This window comes from Sciurus vulgaris, assembly GCF_902686455.1.
Source record: "Sciurus vulgaris genome assembly, chromosome: 11".
Lineage (NCBI taxonomy): Eukaryota > Metazoa > Chordata > Mammalia > Rodentia > Sciuridae > Sciurus > Sciurus vulgaris.
In genome coordinates, this window is record NC_136472.1 from 96,387,946 (window position 1) to 96,408,699 (window position 20,754).

Below are 20,754 nucleotides of genomic sequence, written 5' to 3' on the forward strand. Positions count from 1 at the left end.
TGTGTTGTACTGCATTAATTGAGACAGATATCATCTTCATAGCAACTGGAAAGTAGGTTTCATACTGCTTAGTTGCTATTGAGGAGAACTTAGGGTCTGACTTATTCAAAATGTTTACCTAAGCCAAAAGGATTGGGTAATCTTCCGCATGGTTACTCTGCTGCTAGCTGGGCAAGAGTGGAGGGTGGGGATTAGAACAAAGGAGTTATTTGACTTCAAACTTCAGCTATTTCTGGTCAGTTCCCTATCATGAAAAAGATGCCAGACAGCAGAATATGTAGGTTTTAGCAGTTCCTAGGAAAGATACACAGGCTGAGATTTAAGTCAGAGAAATATGTTGCACCAATGTGGCCAAAGACACAGTTCTTCCTTTGCTTGAAAGCAAAAAGCAAATTATGACCCCTATGAGATTTTCAGTAAGTCTAACAATGCCTGAGGATGCTTGTCTTTTGGAACAATTTTCAAACTTCCATATCTTCATAGAAGGAACACAGCTCAAAGCTTGATGTGTTCACTGGTTTATGCTCTCCTCAAATGTTCCAGAAAGGATGAAACATTTACAGGTACAATCCATTATGAGAAAGGACTCATGCTATAAGAAGATCATAAACATGACACTTTTCCCACTGAATTACCTGATGTTCGGAGTTTGCCTTTTGAATATCCAGAGCTTATCCTGTATTTGGCCTCTTTCCTGCTTTCCCTTCCCTCCATTGAACACACTACCCAGGTCCACCCTTCTGATCTCTCAGCCCTTCCAATCCCCCTTTAGTGTTCTGGTTTCAACTCAAGACAAAATCCCCACAGCCAGGCCTTTGCATTTCCAATAATTGCCCAACATTCATGCAGCAGCACATCCTCATGCTTCAAGACAATTTTTTAAAGACATTCATATTCTCCAAGAGAAACACCTCTTAGTCAATCACTTCTCCCTTGCTACACTTTTTAGTGGAAACTTAATGCATAACTATGCACCAAGTATACTTTTTAATGGTACCATAAGAGATTAGCCCACAAATCACAAGGCTCACCATTAATGAATATGTTTTTCAGCTTATATAAAGCTCAAACCAGTGTTGCTTATCAGATAGTGGCTGTCTTGCAAAGAGTGAAACAAGGACTTGGGTCTCTTGCAAGTTGTGCAACTGCTTTCTTTGCATCAAAACACAATAAGGAAAATAGAATGGGTTTTTTTAATAGACTGTGCCTGGACTGGCAGTTGTCATTCACTTCCACTCTACTAATCACACCTAAGTGCCAAGAAATCAGAGAATAAGAGCCCACTCATAGCACAACATGGCAGAAAATGTTTTCTAACCAGAATGTCATCTTGCTGGATGTACAGGAAGAGGAGAGAGTGGTTTACTACACAGACTGTGTGATACAAAATTCCATCTCTTTCTAAAGCCTTACCAGAGATTAACTTTCCTTAAATTGGGGCATTCGGCAATGGTGGAATGGCAGGAAAATGTGAGTTGAAGAAAACTCTATAATTAGAGTTTAAGAAATGATAGCGTATGTACTAGAACCCGGACATTAAGTAAACTTAGTTGAACATTGTTTTAAACCAACCTAACCAAAAAAAAGAAAAAAAGGAAAAATACCATCTATTACTGCCTGAATGTATAAGAATGAAATACATTTGTTTGGAAGATAGTAAGGCTATCCATATTTGATCATAGATATTTGCTCATAACATCACCTTAAATTATTTCTGGGAACAAGAAAAGAAAATAATATTGGCATGTCTATGGGGTCTGTCTGTCTGTCACTCCACCTCTCTCTCTCTCTCTCTCTCTCTCTCTCTCTCTCTCTCTCTCTCTCATAAGGTGATAGGGTTTGAATAAAATGATATCCCCATTCAAACAATGTGAAATCAAATATCCTACTGTTGTGAAAAACACATGAAATAGTCTATGTAACATTTTACTTTCAAGAAAATTTTTTGACCATCTCTAAAGAGAAGTCAACTCAAACAATTTAAATTTTTGGCATTTGGAAGATACATTAATTACTATAATATTTATGCCTGAGTCTAAAAGTTAAAAAACAATTCACCCAGATTTAGTAGTTTTTGGAAGAGGGGTTAGTGGATTTGGAATTATTATTTTCTGAATATAACTTAGACATTAACAAAGTAGACTAATAATAAACTTAGACTAATAAAAGTATCCCCAAGACCACTTTTCCCTCACTCTTGTCTTGCTTACATACTTGTTAGTAAATTAGAGTTTTATTTCCTTTATGCCAGATATCCTGCAGATTTTGAGGAAAATAAAAGCCCCTAGTGTAAAATATAAAAGTTTCTGATAACTGGTAGATAAATTATTATTTATTAAAAATAATTTCTATCTTAGCATGAGGTCAATAGACTTAATGAAAAAACTTCATGGTATGAACAATATTAAAATATACTAATTATGACAATTCCAGCAAATCCCAGGGTGCAATAGATTATGGAATTGAAGGCTTGTTTCCAGATGTTGCAGCTAGAGTTTTATGTATATATTTTTTTAATCTAAACATCTCACTGGTTCCTAAAATTAGGCCAAAGTACATAGAATCTAATAAATGTTTGGAAACCATACTGACAAGCAATTTTAAGACCTGAATTAAAGGCTGATGAAAACCACACAAAAAAATTTATTATATAGATGGGTTGAAGTGTACCACTCTCATTGGATAGTTGGTAATTTCTGCTGCTTTTCCCCTGTATTACCACAGATACATTCATCAGCAAGATAGTGTAAAAAACTTATGAATAAAACAATAGTTCATAAAAGAATTTTTTATTTTCAAAGATCAAATAATCTAGTGACATATATGCATATGCATGTATTTTAACAGATAAGCACATAATATACATATATATGCATGCATGGTTGTGCATTTAATGCCTAACTTTATAAAATAATACAGCATGGCTTATAGGAAACAAAAATTTATTTTATATGAAACCTGGAAGGCTGAGGAAGATTGACCCTAATGGAGAAGAGTGGGAGATGTTTCCCAGTAAAGAGGTCTAAGTAGGGTGAGTAAAGGGCACTCTGATAGGCTTGACTGGAGTGGAAGATTCATCTGGGAATAAAGCAGACAAAAGATTAGGGAAAGAGTTTGCAGTCACACTTTGGGATCCCTGAAGGCCAGGTTGAGGACTTCGCTTGATCTTATGTAGGATTTTAGTAGTGTCTAACACATTTTGAGATTGGATAGCATGCAATGGGATCAATGCTACACAGTAAAAGAATACATAAAATACAGTGTATAAATTGACTTTATGAACACATCACTGAACTAGCAGGTAGATGTGGGAGAGATGGCTGGAGTGAATGAGAGGCTCAAGTGAGAGGTACATCTTCAGCAGAAAGTTTTAATGTATACTTTCTAAACGAACTTTAAATGTACACATAATACTTCTTCTCTTAGTTCTATCAATATTCTATGAAAAAACAAGCAGCACTGGTACAGAATTTAATGTTTGAAACTCTTTCTCCTTAAGTCCTTATAACGTGTCCTCTTAAGTTCTTCTTGACTTCACTATTATGTATTCTTATAATGTCTTGTATTCTTATTTTGTGACATGTATGATCATTTTGTTTAATCTCATATTACTATATATGCAAAGTGACCAATCCCACACAAGTATGAGTGCAGAAAACATACATTTCCTTACCACTGTATCCACTTCATACTAAAGTTGGATAATTTCTAATTAGTAACACACTGCTGTGTAGAAGATTAGAATAATTTGGCAGCATAATGGTTGTATGTTTATTACACAGAATTATCACAGTCAGACCTGCTTTCAGAAAAAAAAACCTGAAAATCTGTATAGAGAAAGACTTCTTACCCTTCTGTATTGATATTTCAACACCCTTGACCCAGTTCTGATCTCTCCACTGTCCAGCTCTGACAAGCTACAGTGGCCTCTCATCACTATACAAAAACACACTATAAAATAAAATCACAAATAGCATTAGAATTATTTGAAGGGAAAGGAATAAATTTCTCAATGATAGTACTTTAAGAATACCTGGAACATACACTCTTGGGGTCCCCAATCAACTCTTTCTTTTATTTATTCATGGAAGTGACTCTGAACTCTCCTATTTTTTTTCTAACAAAATAAAAATACTAACTAATCATAAGAAAGAAAAGAAGATAATACATAGTTCAACTTATATTTCAGCTAGATTTTACTGTTCAAATGAGCATTCAGAAAGAAAGACAAAAAGCAGCAAGGGCACAACTTAGAACACAAGATATGAAGAAAAATGTAAAATCTGTTTTTTCATCTTCATGATGGGATCTGAGGAATTCATTTCTTATTTATCTTTAGCTTTGGAATCAGATCATTCATGTCCATATTATAGCAATCTAAATAGAATGGTAAAACATGAACTGGAAAGAATTTTCTTTATAAATTCTAGCATTTTAAGAAAAGATGCTGCATTTGGGGCATTTAATGAAATTACATGAGGGCATTCAGTTTACAAAATAACATTACTTGTACAAAAATACCAGCTAGACTTAAATGTAGCATTTTAAGTGCAATTATGAGAAGTCTTAGCCAAATTGAAGTGTTCTAATAATATGGAATCATAATTTTTCCTGATGCATGCTTAAACTATGCTCTGAATTTCTAAAAGCAATACATTTTCAAGTTCATAATGAAAACATAAGCTTAGAGATGAGTTTTCTCATTAGATTTTATAAAACACATTAAAGAAAAAAAGGAACAAACTATTTCTAGACCATATACATTATAACAAAAATTTTCTTAATGTAAATTTCAACCTATAATAAGAGACTAATTTTCTACAGTAGGAGAAAAAAATTACTTATAGTTGTTTGTTCATAGTACCTTGAAGGGCTTTGCATTTAAGTAAGTGTCCAGTGACAAATCTGATTGCATCTTCAGAATAGAGACTGACAGAAGCTCAGGGTCAGGGGAACCATTGACCACAGCACCACTGAGATGTGGGATTGATGTCACTTCCGTCTGGGATGTTTTATTTGAAAATGATTAGACTCTGGTAGCACCAATAATGCCTTTTTATTAGCTTTCAGCATTTGGGCATATGCTCCAGAAAGTGCAGAAGCCCACTGAGTAGTGAATTACAGGATATTTCAAAGGCATATCCTTCATAAAAGTAGCTCTTCACAAAGTGTCAATATGAGAAATGTAAAGCCAAAGATTATCTGTAACCCTAAATCTCTTCTGTAACTAAATACAGTTATATAAGTAAACCAAGTGGGGGGTGAGTGTGGAGAAAAAGAGAAATATGTTAGATTTATATGTGGGACCTGTCAATACCAAGATGGGTTGTGAATGACACCCAAGGTCAGATATTGGGGAGTGGAAAGGAGAAAGATCAGATCTATCTTTTTTTCATTTTGATGGACCATGTTTAAACTGTACTGGTGCCAGTACATTACAAGCCTCCCTAAGGAACTCACCCCTGGAGTGTTTAAATAACAGGTGCCATTTTCAGTTTCAGTTAAATTATTCAGTTAGCAATTCACTTTAGAAAGTGACAAAATTCCAAGGACAGAGAGACTGAATGAAACACTGATGAGGCAACTCTCAAAAAGACAGGACAGAAAGGATGAAAGACCTATATCAGCCAACTAAGTTATCTTTGTGATCCAGGGGCATGGCAACAAGATATATATTTGTCCCTGAAGCAGTTGTCAGAATGAAAGGTTTCTTCATAGTTAGAGTTTAATATCCCCAGTCTCATTCTATTATTCATTATCTAACAGAGCAGACAAGAATAGTATCTCCATTTACCCGTGCGATGTTATTTTATTATCTTTTTCTTCCTTGCAGTGTCTTTTATCAGTTAAATAGTTTTTATTTTCATTTTATTGTAGTAAGAACACTTATGTTGTGAATCTGCCCTCTTACCCAGCATAAGTAGATAATTCATTATTGTTGACTATAGGTACAATGTTGTACAGCAGATCTCTAGAGCTTATTCATCTTGTGTAACTGAAAAGGTATGACTATTGATAAATAATTCCCTGCTCCCCTTACCCAAATCCCTAGTAACATTCATTCAATGATATAAATTTGACTATTTTAAATTATACATTTAAGTGGAAACATAGTCTTTATCTTTTTATGTCTGATAAACTCAGTAGTTTCTTATCTTTTTCTTGTTTTCTACAAAGTTATACAGAGATATAGTCCTAAAATGCCACATTCCCTCTGCAATAGTAACTATGAGGCTCATAAATATTCTGACTCTATTCTTCTTAGCACATACAATGTAACTTCCTGATGACTTGAAGTCAGGTGTGGCCACATGACTTTCTTTAGCCAATGAATGAAATGAGTGGAAAGTGCTTGGGTGACTTCTAGGTAGGTCTTTTAATAGACATACTGCTTTATCATGTTCTCATCCATTTGCCACCAAAATTGACATGGACCGCTCCGATAGACTAAGGCACAAGTGTGAACACAGAAGCCAGCAGAACATGGAGCTGATTTTCAATAAATATGTCCAGGAGTGAGGAGGAAAAATTCCTTTATGGTGTTTAGACAGGGTGTTAGTTTTCTGTTGTGACCAAAATACCTCACAAGAACAACTTAGAGGAGGAAAGATTTATTTTGGCTCACGATTTCAAAGGTTTCAGTTTATGGTCACTGGCTTCATTGCTTTTGGCCTGAAGTGAGGCAGAACAACAAGGTGGAAGTGTTTGGTAGAGGAAAGCTGCTCAGCTTATGGTAGCCAGGAAGCAGAGTTGGGACAAGATACAGTCCCCAAGGGAATGCCTCCAGGGACCTTCTTCCTTCAACCATGCCCCACAGTGTACCTTCTCTCCCAGTCATCCATTCACGTCCACTGATGAGGTTTGTACCCTCATGATCCATCACGTCCCAAAAGTTGCACCTCTGAACCTTACTTCACTGGGGACCAAGCCTTCATCCAAGCCATATGTAGATAATGAGGATTTTTGTTTGGTTGGCTGTTTTCTGTGGTTTTCATGATTAAGCCCAGGCCTTGCACATTCTAGGCAATGCTATCCCATGGGGCTACATCCCTAGTCCCATAATATATACTAAGATTAAGAGTTTATTATCTACTGCATTCTGGTGCATAAATCTGATGGTATACACACCTGACAATAGTAAATAAATTCTATTTTAAAATATGAATTAATGATACTTGCTACCAGATATGGTAAACGCTGTTAAGCATTCCTGTGTTGTCTTAGTTGTTAGACATGTAATTTTCTGATACCTACTCAGAGGTATGGTAGGATACTTGTCACATTTAACTTCTTTGTATAGCATTATGAGACTTAAGCAATTGCATTGTCATTCCTCATGACTAGGATAATAAGAATATGAGAGAATAGAGAGCAGGCATGGCTTTTCTTTCTTTACATAGGACCAGTCAACTCATTTTGAGATTTATCAAATGGCACAATTAAGTTTAAAGATAAAGAAGTAGTAAAAGTTTCAAACTTATGGCTATGACATACTTTTAAGTTCAGTATAAAAATTATATAATTAAAGGGGGAAAAGAGTGCCTGACTGAAAACTTAAGAGGACAGTAATGTTCACATGGTATATTTATATATAAAAAAAGAAAGCAAAATTAAAATAACATCGTCTATTTCTATTTTCTTCTCATCAAACATCTTTTTAAAAGAACATTTTTACTACCTGCATCCTAATTATTAGAGAAAAAATGTAGAGGACTATATTCTTTATTTAACTTTGTTTAATTTCTCATTATTGAAACCAGATCTAATCCTCTTTCCAGTGTTATTCAGTAGGTAATTGCTGTGATCAATGCAATGGTCTGCATTTGTGCCAACATAATAAGCAAACTGAGCACCTGGTGGTGACAATGCGACTGAAGAACTTTTGGTTGACAATTAATTGCTGATTAATTTGAAAATTAAAGAACCAATGTCAGTAGTTTAGTGTACTATTGACTGTACACTATACTTCCATGTATCTGAGAGGAGACCTTGTGTCTTTAAGGTTACAAATGAAAGTTTGGAAAGTGCCAACACCAAAACTCAACATTCAGAGCCTTAGTGCTACCTAAAAGTTACTTAAGGGGATGAGGGTCATGGTGAAAGGGGGTTTTGTCACTGGAGGAGTATTACACAGAAAATCACAATATTAAATTTTTTGTGTGTGCTAAAATTATTTTGAGTACAAAATCAGTCTGTGAATTTCTACACATTTTTTCCTCCTTTTTAATCTGGGCCATATTTCTGTTAGAATATATGATGAATTTCTACAGTCCCTAATACAACTTTTTGTAAATCTGACATCAACAAAAATACCTCATATTGCTTTTAACTGATCTGTAAAACTTGTATCAGTTTTTAGGTTTTGTCTCTGTGCAAGTTTAAAAGCTTCTATATATGTACAATTTGGCTGATTTGAATTTTATCCTTTTAGAATATGTCTGGCATTGTGTCATCACCAGATGAGTGTTACAGGAGGAGATTTCTGAGACTTACCATTTATCTAACTACCAACTTTAAGTACGGTTGTTTGAGGCTGCACCTCTACCCTTCCGTGTCTCTTGGATTTGTTTCTCTTGGTTAGTCTGGGAAGTACCATCCATGGAAGTATCAGTCCTATTCTACCACTAAAGGGTGGATTATAAGCAAGAGTGTTTATTTGTCAGTCATGTATCCAAGGTTTTGTATTTTAACAATTCAAAGCAAAACTACTAGGTTTTGCTCCATTGTACGAGATCAAAGATAGATGTTACTGTATTGGGGAAACATCAGTTTGATTGGAAACATAATACACAGCTACAATTTTTTCTTGAGGTTATTTCTATAAATAAACTCAAGGAAAGAGTTTGGCAATTCATAGCCATTGATTCTGAACCTATAAGTTGTAATTGATCTGGAACTGATATGCATTTGCTGTTATCCATCCAATTCTATTTATCTGTATTTGTATCATATATCAAAGCATCAGTTTGAAAGATAGTCCAAACAGTTTATAGAAGAAGGAGTTTTAAAATATTTTCATTAACCCCCATCTTAAATAATTTATTGTTTTAAAAATTATATCACATTTACATTTTTAAATTTTATCTCTTTTATAGAATTTTGACTTGATAAATTATCACATCATTAGAAAACTTCAGTGTCCCACCCCATTGCTCATTGTTTAAATACTGTCCTTTGTACAGTATATAAAATGTTCTTCAAGCCTGGGGTTAAATTTTTAGCTTCTTCTTATGGTAGTTCCTTCCTTCTGCCTGGAATTTTTCAGTCCTTTTAAAGTACTCTGTTCTTGAAATTTAGAGGACTATCCTTTTTCCCATTTAGCAAGCACCCTGTCACTCTTCTAGACTCAATTTTCATGTCATCTTTTCTATTCATTCAACAAACAGATAATGAGCATTTACTTTGTGCCAGCCACTATGCTTTCTGCTTATAAAATAATACATTATTTATCACAACTGATCTGTGAAGTACATACGGATGCTATCATGATTTTACAAAGACAGATAAGAGCTGCTATGTTTTTTTTTTTTTTTTTTCCCCCCTCACTTACTAAGGGCTGCTCCACTCCATCCACTACTTCTGCACAGCACTTATAGCATTCATTGTGGATATTGGCTACTCCATCTCCCTTACTGGGCAGTACTTATGCCATCAATCTCTACCACCAGTCATTTGTCTAGAACCATCTCTACTCCAGTGATCAAATCTACTCCAGTGATCAAATCTCAGAGTGGAACTAAGTGAATTTTATAGACTTTAATAGGTTTAAAGTAAGAAAAAAGCTCTAATTATTGTGGCATAGCCTAATTGCATCCTAAGGATTCCAGTCTAGAGATTAAGATTGGTTTATTAGCATAATGGCTTGGTCACTGCCATATTTTTCTGGTAGAGCTAATACATGCTGTACTTTTTTTGCGGGGGGGAGTACCAGGGGTTGAACTCAGGGGCACTCGGCCACTGAGCCACATCCCCAGCCCTATTTTGTATTTTATTTAGAGACAGGGTCTCACTGAGTTGAGACTGGCTTTGAACTGTCCATCCTCCTGTCTCAACTTCCAGAGCCACTGGGATTACTGGCGTAAGCCACACCACCATACCTGGCCACGTGCTGTATTTTTGTTCCTATCAACTATCAGGGCTAATTGGGGGGTCAGTGGAGGTGGAACCTCAAAAGGACAGAAGGAAGATCAGTAGACTAGAGGAAGGAGATAAAGGGGGAGAAAGGAGGGACAGGAAAAGAGAGGAAATATGGAATGGATTTGACAAAAATCACACCATGTATATACAGAAATACACCACAGTGAATCCCACCTTCACATGTACCTATAAAGCACCAATTTAAAAAAAAAAAAAAAAAAACAACAAACAAAAGACAGTAGAGTGGGGAAGGGAAAGGAGGCACTGTAAATTCCATACAAGTATGATTATGCCAAAATGAACCCAAGCATTATGAAGAGCTATAATGGACTAATAAAAACATTTTTTAAAAAATAAGAAATCATTAATATTCTGCTATTCCAGTGGCAGAAAACATTTATTGAATGCCTACTACATATGCTGTTGTTTGAATAAAAAATTAAGGAACCTTGAAAGATGTTAAGAAGTATGTTTCAAAGTATGTTGCTTCCTGCACCAGTTTGGCAGATGTAAGGTAGAGATGATCACCACCTACTACCATAACAAAGAGGTTGGGTCAGTGAAATAGGATGCTTCTATCTTAATTCTTCCCAAAGTTCTAAAAACCTTTTTTGAAAAAAAAGAATGATAGTCTCAGTTTATATCAACAATATTTTGATAAAAGATAAATATTTTAAAATTATACTGTGATTTTAAAATCATATAATTTTAGTAGAATTTGAGATACTGTTTTATCTGTTTCTGTAAACATGAACTAAAAGTTTATTTTGGATAATATTATAAAGTATTTTTAGTTTTGAAACTCAGAAGCCAAAAAATTTCTGTAAAAGCCAGAGAGGTTTACATAGAGAAAAATATCTGATTTCATATTCACATATCATATAAAGCCATTCATATAAGAAATACAGGCCATGCTGCAAAAGGGATAAAGAAGACAATGTGTCTGATGAATCTGTCAGAAGTCATTACTGGTTCTGAAAGAGAACAACCTCTGGTTTAAGTTCCATTCTTTTGGTACCTTAAGACAATCTCTCAGTCAGTATAACAGTTAACCCTCTTGGCATCTGATCCAAGCCTGGGCCCCAGGCATGAATTGTTCTAATTCCAAAAAGTCACATATGGAATCTGTCCATAGCAGCACGCAGAGATGGGAGTATCATTCCCTCTGAGTGCTAGGTCAGCATAATTCAGCCATATTTCATTCAATGAATAGCAGTTTTCATAAAAGAGAAAACATATTCTACATTTTACCTTGCCAAGGGCAAAAGCAAAACCAAAAGAAGTCACACTTTTATTTATGTTATATAATTGCAACTTGTAAAACACACATGAAATATGGAAGATGTCTTATCTAATAAAAAAAAAGTTCAGTGGTTTTAACCTGAACTTAGAAGAGTGCAAGCATAGTATATTCAGATTTCACTGATCATTGGCTTGATTATCAGAGGAAATTTTCGAAAAGAAAACTTCATTATGAACTCGATTCCCTGAGAAGAGGGAAGACCATAGACCCAGTTTGTTTGTTTGTTTTAAACCATTTTTCAAAATGACTTCTGAGAGTCAAGTGGAAAGAAATATAATTACCTATTATAATTGTACTTTTCTCTGTATAATGGGAAATATATCTCTATATTTTCATTTCTAATCTATTTTTGACTGATCTCATCTTTAGGCAGGTCTTGTATTATTCATATGTAGATTTTTTGCATTTCTTCTCGCAAGTTTGAATGGCTGATAGGAAGCAAAATACAGGAATTAAACTTACTTTAAAAAGAATACATTGGCACATAGCAAAGCAAATGAAATACTAGATAACAGCTTCCAAGAAGCTCTTTTGGGATAATGATGCAAATTGGATTGCCTGCCTTGAAAGCACATTGCAGGTGGCAGGTGAGGAAATTCTCAGCTTCTCTGACTTCTTTCCAGTTAGTAAATGTGTCCATCAAAGTCACATGGCTGGCCTTACTTATTTGACTGAACTTGTACTGGGGGTGGGCGGGCAGGGATAAAAGAAATACTGAGATAAGGGTATGCTTGTTTTGTTGGAGAGAAAGTCCTGCTGTCCTCTGAGAACAAAATGGATTTTAGATAACAATATTGCCGTGCTTATTAAAATTACTGGGAACCATTGCCCCAAAACAATTTGGGAATAGGATTTCAAAACCTGGGTTCTAATATGTCTCCATATAGTTTGAATGCTGATTTGCTTTGTTACCTTGAGTCAATCTCTTCCCTGAACTCCTGTTCCTGTCATACAAAATGGTGGGAATAAATAATGCTCTTTCCCTCCCACACTCCTTAATGATTTTAGCAGCTTATTTATGTCAAAAAATCCAGGCTTATGAAAAAAAAAAAATCCCTAAATACCAAACATGTAGTCTCCTGGCCTGATAATATCCATTAAAAAAAGTATTTCTGAGATGATTACATGAAATAGTACATCTAAAATGTCTACCACATAGCATGTGCTCAACCAATGTTGATCCCTGTGCCAGTGTCACTTCCAGTATTTCATGCTAGTAAAGTCTTTACCATCTGAAAATCTCTTTGTGGTGGGTGTAGCAGATGCCATTATGATTACTAGGTTTGAGATATATAGGGCTTAAGAATACCTGAAAGTCTAATCTTATTGAAAAATCGGTACATTAACTTTTGCAGACTTTCTTTTTACAAGGTGTTCTATTTCAACACTCAAGTGGCATGTTGCACAAGTATTTTATATAACACACAAAATCCATTAATTATTCAATAAATGAATATTATTCACTTGAATAAATAAATGAATGAGTCAACTGAAGGCGGGCTTCAATGTCAGAAGACAATGTATGTTTTCTCATTAGATAGACAACATAGGAGAACCTGACTTGTACTGTGAGATTGATCTGAGCTGTGTAATTGAATCCTATTGTGAATTCAGTTTGAACTAGGAAAATTTATCTAACTTATTGAAACTCAAGGTTTTATTCCTCATCCATGTAATGGGCAGGTTAATAACTAATTTACAGAGGTTTTCTTAAAATTGAAGATGATATCTAACATGTCAAACTTAGGGTCTGAGATAAACATGGTAGCTATCTTTAAACTATGAATTACTTTTACATATATCATGTGCTTTTAAAGTAAATTTACTCATATAATAATATTTTAAATTTACTCACATAATAATATTGCTGAATGAAGGTTTTGGGGGATTGCAGGAGATTCCCTCACTTCCATTGAACTGCACTGTTGCTCACTGCAGCAGAATGAAAGCTACTGACTTTATGAATATGTTATAATCAATACCAAAGACATAAAAGGCCAGTGTAAAGGCAGTACTATTCATTAGATTATAGTATCTATTAAACATGACTGTCTCTTAGTTTTTGGTCATGGAAACAAAAAAAATCATCCATGTAAAATTGAAATGACTCTTTGAGTCAATAATAAATTACTGGTTGCAAACTATTTAATAACAAGGGATTGATTTGAAGCCAGGCAGCATTTTAGACTTATCTATTGTCTTCAGCTGGGCTGAGTTAATGAGGATTTGTAATTACTTTGAATTTTAACTAGTACATCTTTTTCATTTTAGAAACTGATTTTATATTAGTGTCATATTTTATGGTTTATCCAATTACCTGACCATACAAGGTTGACAGAATTCACCATAATCAAAGGCTTTTGAATATAATAAGTCACTTTAATGTGTAGAATGTGTTTCTTTCCTTCAAGAATATCTGTCTTGTTTAAAAATGTTTCTCGTGTGTAATTGTTAAGAATTTCTATTTAAAATTATAAAATAGACATGGAAATAACTTTAATAACTAAAAAGCATTAGTCACATATTGTTTTTTATATGTTTCAAATTATATTGTTTATCTAGAAAAAATAGAAATTTAAAATGCCAGCCACAGGTATGCAATTTCATAAACCACAGAATATGTTTATATTAATCATGTCAATATACAACCTTTTAAGCTCCTTTTTAAAAGTCAGATTTTTCAAAAATGATACAAGACACTCTTTGCATCCATCCCCCTTAGCCCCAAAGAACACTTACTTATGTCTACAGGGTAGTCTACTGTGAAAAACAAGACACAGAGCACAACCTCTGAAAAGACTATCCTAGACCCTTCTTCTGCTTGGCTGGGAACTGTCCAGTAGCATAAACACAATATTGCTCTGTTCTCAGCTGGAATCGGGTTACTCTAGACACATATACAGTTTTACTATAGCAAAAGAAAATAGATCAGTTTGCCCATGGTTATTCATTTATGCTTCTCCTTGGGGGTCCTTAAAAAGCAAATGATATGCAAACAGCTGCATGATTATTGTTATGCTCTTGTTGCTATTTGGTGATAGCTATTTACATGTAAATTACTATTTGGAAAAGTACAACTTCTCTTCACCAGTAACCAGACAACAAAACAGTTCTTACTAAGCTGTCCAAGATTAATTACTCAAAAATATATCCTAAAGGAATTATTCTTTAGAATTCTGCATTTCCTAGAAAAGTAATTTGAGAATGAATAGAATATTTGAGTGACTCCACCCTGAGTCTGAGGCCGTATCTATACAGTGAACAACTTTAGAATATGTAAAAGGCATATTCTTGCTATTAAGACTGATTCTGCAAAATGGGAAGAAAAGGAAAGCAGGCAGGCAGAGAAGACACTAAAAGACCTATTAGAAGAGACTAAGGATAAAGTTGATTTAGTTCCAAGTCTTATCTCTGGGTTAGACGAGGTGAAATCACTCCTCACTCAGAAAGTGTTTATGACTGAAGATTGTCACAAGGATAGTACTCATTAAGCTACCTGAATTAGAAAAATAAGAGTTCTGCTTATTAGCGTTAATACTTTGATGCTTTTTTTTTTTACAAAATGAAGATATTTTGTTTAAACATGCATTTATATGTTTAAAAGTGGCTCATAATTTATATTCAATTTTCTATATTTTTACTTCAATTAATATAACCAGAGCCAAATTGATGACTGTATAAGACCCTATTTTATTGTTACTTTTTATGTTTCACTATAATATGCCTTTACGATAGAAATGTTTATGTACCCACTTTGCCTTTCTTCTCCAATTACTCACTTAGAATTGGAATTTCTTCTTATTTTCTGCAAGACTTAATAAAGATAGGAATATATTTATAAAAACCACAGCTAAATAGGATACAGAATATTAAATTTCAATTGAAAAGATCAAAGACTTAGTAAACAGATGTTGAATAATCCAATTTCCATTACATGTACTTATTTATGTTCTTAAGCCAACTTTCCCAAACCTCAACTTTGATGAGATGATATTGTTTTATTGCCATAATGTCAAAAAGTTAAAAAATCCTTCATTAAGGATTCTTTTCCATTGCATTTAAAGATCAAAGTATGAAAGATTAAAAAGCAACTCTTTCCTTTAGGTAGGGTTTTTACACTCTACTGGATGAAATGGACACCTCAGTCGCTTCTGAGGCTAATGAATGCCTATTACCACAATTAGTTTAGCAAGCCTGGTTCCCCTAGCTTCTGCCACATCACATAGGGCTAGTGATTGAATTTGCATATGGAATCAGAGTTCCTGTATCAAACAATATGTTTGAGGTTTTGATTTTTATATATACACTGACGAATCATATTCCAGGGAAATTATACAATTTACATTATCATTAAAACTGTATGAGAATTTCAGTTGCTTCATTCGATTCCACTTAAACTGATCAAAGTATCAATAGTCTACTTAATAGTGACTCTTTTTCTACTTCCAATTTCATGTTTCAGAGGATTTTAATTGATCCAAAGGATCTGAAGCTGGAGTAGTATAATTAAGGAAAACAGGGAATATAAAAAAGATATATGATTCAAGAGAAAAATACCAACATATTTATTATAGGGACCAGTTTGGCTTTTCAATACTGAAATACATATAGATAGAAGTCATAGATGGTAGAAAAAGAAATAAAAATTTAAGAAACTTGAGACAATTTGAAAGCTAATTTTATTTTCAAATATATTTTATAGATTTGTAGATTTTATGTAATTCTATATGGCCAAAAGTGATAAGGCAAACTTATTTTACATTATTCTTTTTAAATGTGATCAAATCTATAGTAAACAGAATAATAAGGAAGAGAACTGTAGATATTCATAAATTACAATTTAAAACACAAAACTATGGTATAATATAAAATAAGCTTGTTGAAAATTTATTATAATGTCATCTAATATTTTCAGCACATGTAATTTCATGAACATTCATTGAGTATATTTTTCAACAGTTATTTTTGATTACTTAACATGTACTAGGTACTGATTTAAGTGTAAGAAAATAATGGAAAATAAAGCAGTTTTTTTGTCTTTTTTCATGCAAATCCCATTCTCATGGAAGGAGATAAACAAAAATCAAATTAAAACCATAGCACTCTAAATGGAGTAAAATATGAAGAAAAGTAAAGCAGTTTCAGAGATGAACAGTGATAACAGGGTACCATGTGAGGGTGAACAGAAGAGACAACCTATAGAGGTCGTGTTTGAGAACTGATCTTAGTAATGAGAGGTGCTCATGGGAGTGTCTGGTGAAGATCCTTAAGCAGAAGGAAGTTCTGGTGCAAAGACCCAAAGCTAGGTGGAGGGTGTTCAGGTGCTTTTAAATTGGGATCTCAGTGGCAATATACGCAATGAAGGGAGAACCTTAAGAGGAGAGGTCGGAGTGGAGAGACAGAGGTAGAAAAACTTGTAGGTATTTTTTCCTGAATGTGTTTGAAGTGTGAATTTATTACTCTCATATTATATCACCCTACTGTGTGGAGACTAGATTCTAGGAAATGGGGATGGAAGCAGGCATTTTCAATATCCTGGAGGAAAATATTAGGTATGTTTTGAAGATAATGCAGATTGATTTGCAATTAGTTCCATGTATGGCATGAGAGAAATAAAGAGCAGAATTCAAAACTGTAAATTCATTCCCAAGGTAATAGTGTAAGGACCAAAATATAACATGAATATTTGACCCATAAGTACATTCCTATGTTTTTATTCTGATACTCACAATTTTTTCATTATAACATCTGAAATGGAATTCTACATTCCACCCTCTGAAAAATCTGGTATATGTTTAAAACTGACAACCTTAGTCCAATATGCTCTTCCCCACACCACTGACCCCAGTGGAATGAATTAAGGAGAGCTGAATCTTACAAGCTTTTGCTTCCTTTCTTTCTTCACTCACTTGTCTACCTTCCTAGTTCTGAGCCATCTGTGTTGAAGGATTGCCGCAGAGGTACCGAGATGGGCTAAAAGCCACACAGAGAAGAGACAGGAATGCATGCTACAGATAATATGGTGTCTCGGGACTTTTATAAAGAGTCCTTCAATAGATACTTTCTGGAAAAGTCCGGGTTTTTTTGTTGTTGTTTTTTTTTTTTTTTTTTTTTTGCTATTTTGTCACTTTTTAAAAAAAGTGTTCTTATTTGTTACTCTTTTTAATCTGCAAACCCATTAGTACTCTTCTGCCTGGCCAAGGGTTCATCTAGCATTTGTGAGTGTCTTTTATGAGACCTACCCCTTGATGTAGCTTTGAGCATAATTAAAGACTGTGCTCTTATTCTGGGTTGTTTCCTGAGAATGTACTCATTTTTGTCTCATATTTCAGAAGTCTGACAAAACTAACTATCTAGCTCTAAAGTATGAGAAGTAGTGTAAATAAATCAATCCATCACAATTTCTATCCTTTAAATATGAAATGTTTTTGCCACCAGGTTTTTATATTACTGTTAGACAAAAATCAGCACTTTTCTTTACATCTTTCTATCTGTGGAGTCTTAATATTTCATGCAGAGAGAGGACTCAAAATCATAAATAATGTATCTTAACTTCCTAGGTGGAATAAATACGAATACAGTAAGTTGTCATGCTAATCAATTGTAATATAAAGAACATTAGTGTCAACTCTTTGATGAGTAAACTGCCAATAGTTCATTTAAATGTTGAAATTAGTTATTGTTACTAATTTAAAAATTCTTCTCTAAATGTGTTATTTAACCAATGGCCAACCAAATTCCTAAGGCAAATGGAGATAGCTTTGGTACTCTAACCAAGAAGCAGTGATAGGAACAAATTATGCAGTTCAACACACTTTGAAGATAGAAAAGCTATGAGACATAGGAAAGTGTCCAGCTTCAAGAGATAAATACTCCAAGTTAATAACAATGAATGATCAGAATGCAATGAAAAAGGATTTGCTGGCTTGAAATATTATTAGTTTAAAAAAATAGTCCTAAACAAGTGACCAGTAAAATATGAACCAATATTTATTGAGCACACATTTAGTTTAATACAGTTTTAAAATTATTAGTTATGATGCCATATGAAGGACAAAGAAATGTTTGACTATTACCATGTCTTTATTGGTTTTATTTGAATCTGCAGCAAAGAACTGAGTTACAAAGGAGATTGTCATAAGGGCATATCAAATAGGCTTACAGACCAAAACATCTTCCTCTCTTTACAAGAATAGCCAGAATTTATTTAGTGTTTGCCATGCACCAGGTAGCTGTCCTACAGGCTTCACAATTCCTGTTTAATCTTTTCAGAAGCCCTCTGAGATCAGTACCATTATTATTGCCACATAAAAATATGGAAACTGAGGTAGGGTGGTTATAACAGCAGGTGATAGAGGTAGAATTTTAGCCAAGAATTCTGACTCAACAGCTCAAAAACTGGATATTTAAAACTTTAAGTGTAGGATTGACATCCCCTTTCTCATTACCTATTTGTTATTATATCCTCCCTTTTATTCTATAAATAAGAACCATCTTACATTAACAAAATATAAAGACATGAGCTTATAAATACACATCAAGAAAATTATTATAGGACCTAGCACAGAAGTCAAAGAATAGAGAGAGGTAAACAGCACACCAGGAAAAATTATATAAAAGAAATAAAGACGAGAGGCAATGGGAGAGGTCACCAGGGAAATTTTTCAATAGGTGACTGAAAATAACCACATCAAAAGAAAACAAAACTCCTGGTTCTGAGTCTTGGGAAGAAAAGCAACTAAAGAGTTTCTTAGGGTAGGAATAATGGCCTCGTCCCAGACTCCTAGTCCCAAACTCTCTTCTCTTAAATATTCTCTGTAGGTATTTTTTATTACATCAATTATCATCTATGCATCAGTCATTCATTCAAAATTTATATCTCCAACTTCAACATGTACTCCCAGTCCAAAGCCATATATCCAGTTTGTATGCTCTACATCTCCACTTGACTAAATATCTCTCTGGAACATCCTCAAACCTCAATTCATAATCTTCGCCCATTCCTAAACCTATTCATCCTCAATTCTTTGTCTCTCACTAACAGAAGCGCCATATATTCACATGCTTAAATTAGTCTGATGACATTAAATCATAGAAGTTTTCTCTGTATTATCCTTGCAGACCCAGTGTAATCACGACCATCCTTAATAGTGAGAGAGAGAGGAAGAATAGGAGAAAATATAGAAAGAGATGATACAGGAGAAAGGCACAGAGAGAAATGAAGTCAGGGAGACCCAAGCCAAAGAATGAGGGCTCCTCTAGAAGCTTGGAAAGGAAGGGGAACTATGATAGCATCATGTCAAATCTTGTCATCGAGAGTTGTTTTATGTGCAATCCTCCATAAATGGTTGGGTGGACACAGAGATGACTGGGGAGTTGGTTGTATATATGTTAGGTGGATGGAGTTACAAAATATGCTTACACAGAGCTGTGCCACTTTATGGTATATTTTAAAGTGACTATACCCGATCAGTGACCATGTTTCAATTCACAATTGGAAATTTGACAAAACCTTTCAAGGTGTGTTTTCAAAGTAAATTTGTCTTGATCCTGACCTTTGGGACAGTCAAAGTTCTGATCCATAAGAGTTATTTGCCATTCCATGACTATGTTCTACGTCTCCATTTATACACTTGTGCACAAACACTCATCACTTCAAAATTCATTTGAAGACTGAAAAAAAGAGATTGTAATCACAGATAAAACTGCAGTTGCTTAGAAGTGTGACTAAAGCCCATTTTCATCAGGCTTTCCAAAGAGTGACATAAATATATGACTCTCTGAGCATGAATATTTTCTGGTTTTCTTGGGAGCCCTGGAAGTTGTTTTGGTTCCATCTATAAGCATTTAAATTGCCCAGTGTAAAAAAAAAAAAAAAAAAAAAAATTCTCCTACACATGCAAAATAAAGACAATGCAGTTGCATGGTACAGAGGATCATCATATGACCAAAGAAAATTATATGGTTGTTCAGATTCACCCTCTTTTCTCATAATTACACATGATGCCTACAATTAGAATAATAACAAAAATTCCCCATTTTTTTAAATCCAAAATTATATATATATTTTTTCATCTTATTAGTACAACTTTCCAAACTAGAAATCCAGACTACAAATTGTGAATTGAAAATATATTATAATTTCCACAGATGCTGTCCTATTGGTTTAGACCAAACAGGTTTAGGGACAAAGATATTCATAAGTGAAATAAGCGAATGACATTTCTTCTAAAAAAAAAAAAAAAAAAAAAGGTAGTATCTTCTTCCTACACAGACATCAAGCCAAACCCACAGATTTTTATTGAAATTTGTAT

At 34.1% G+C, this 20,754-nt stretch overlaps 1 protein-coding gene across 1 annotated transcript in view; it reads left to right on the forward strand.

The window, feature by feature from the left end:
- Positions 1–20,754, forward strand: part of CNTN5 (contactin 5) — a 1,212,510-nt gene that overhangs the window by 987,143 nt on the left and 204,613 nt on the right. The gene's annotated exons all lie outside the window — the stretch shown is intronic.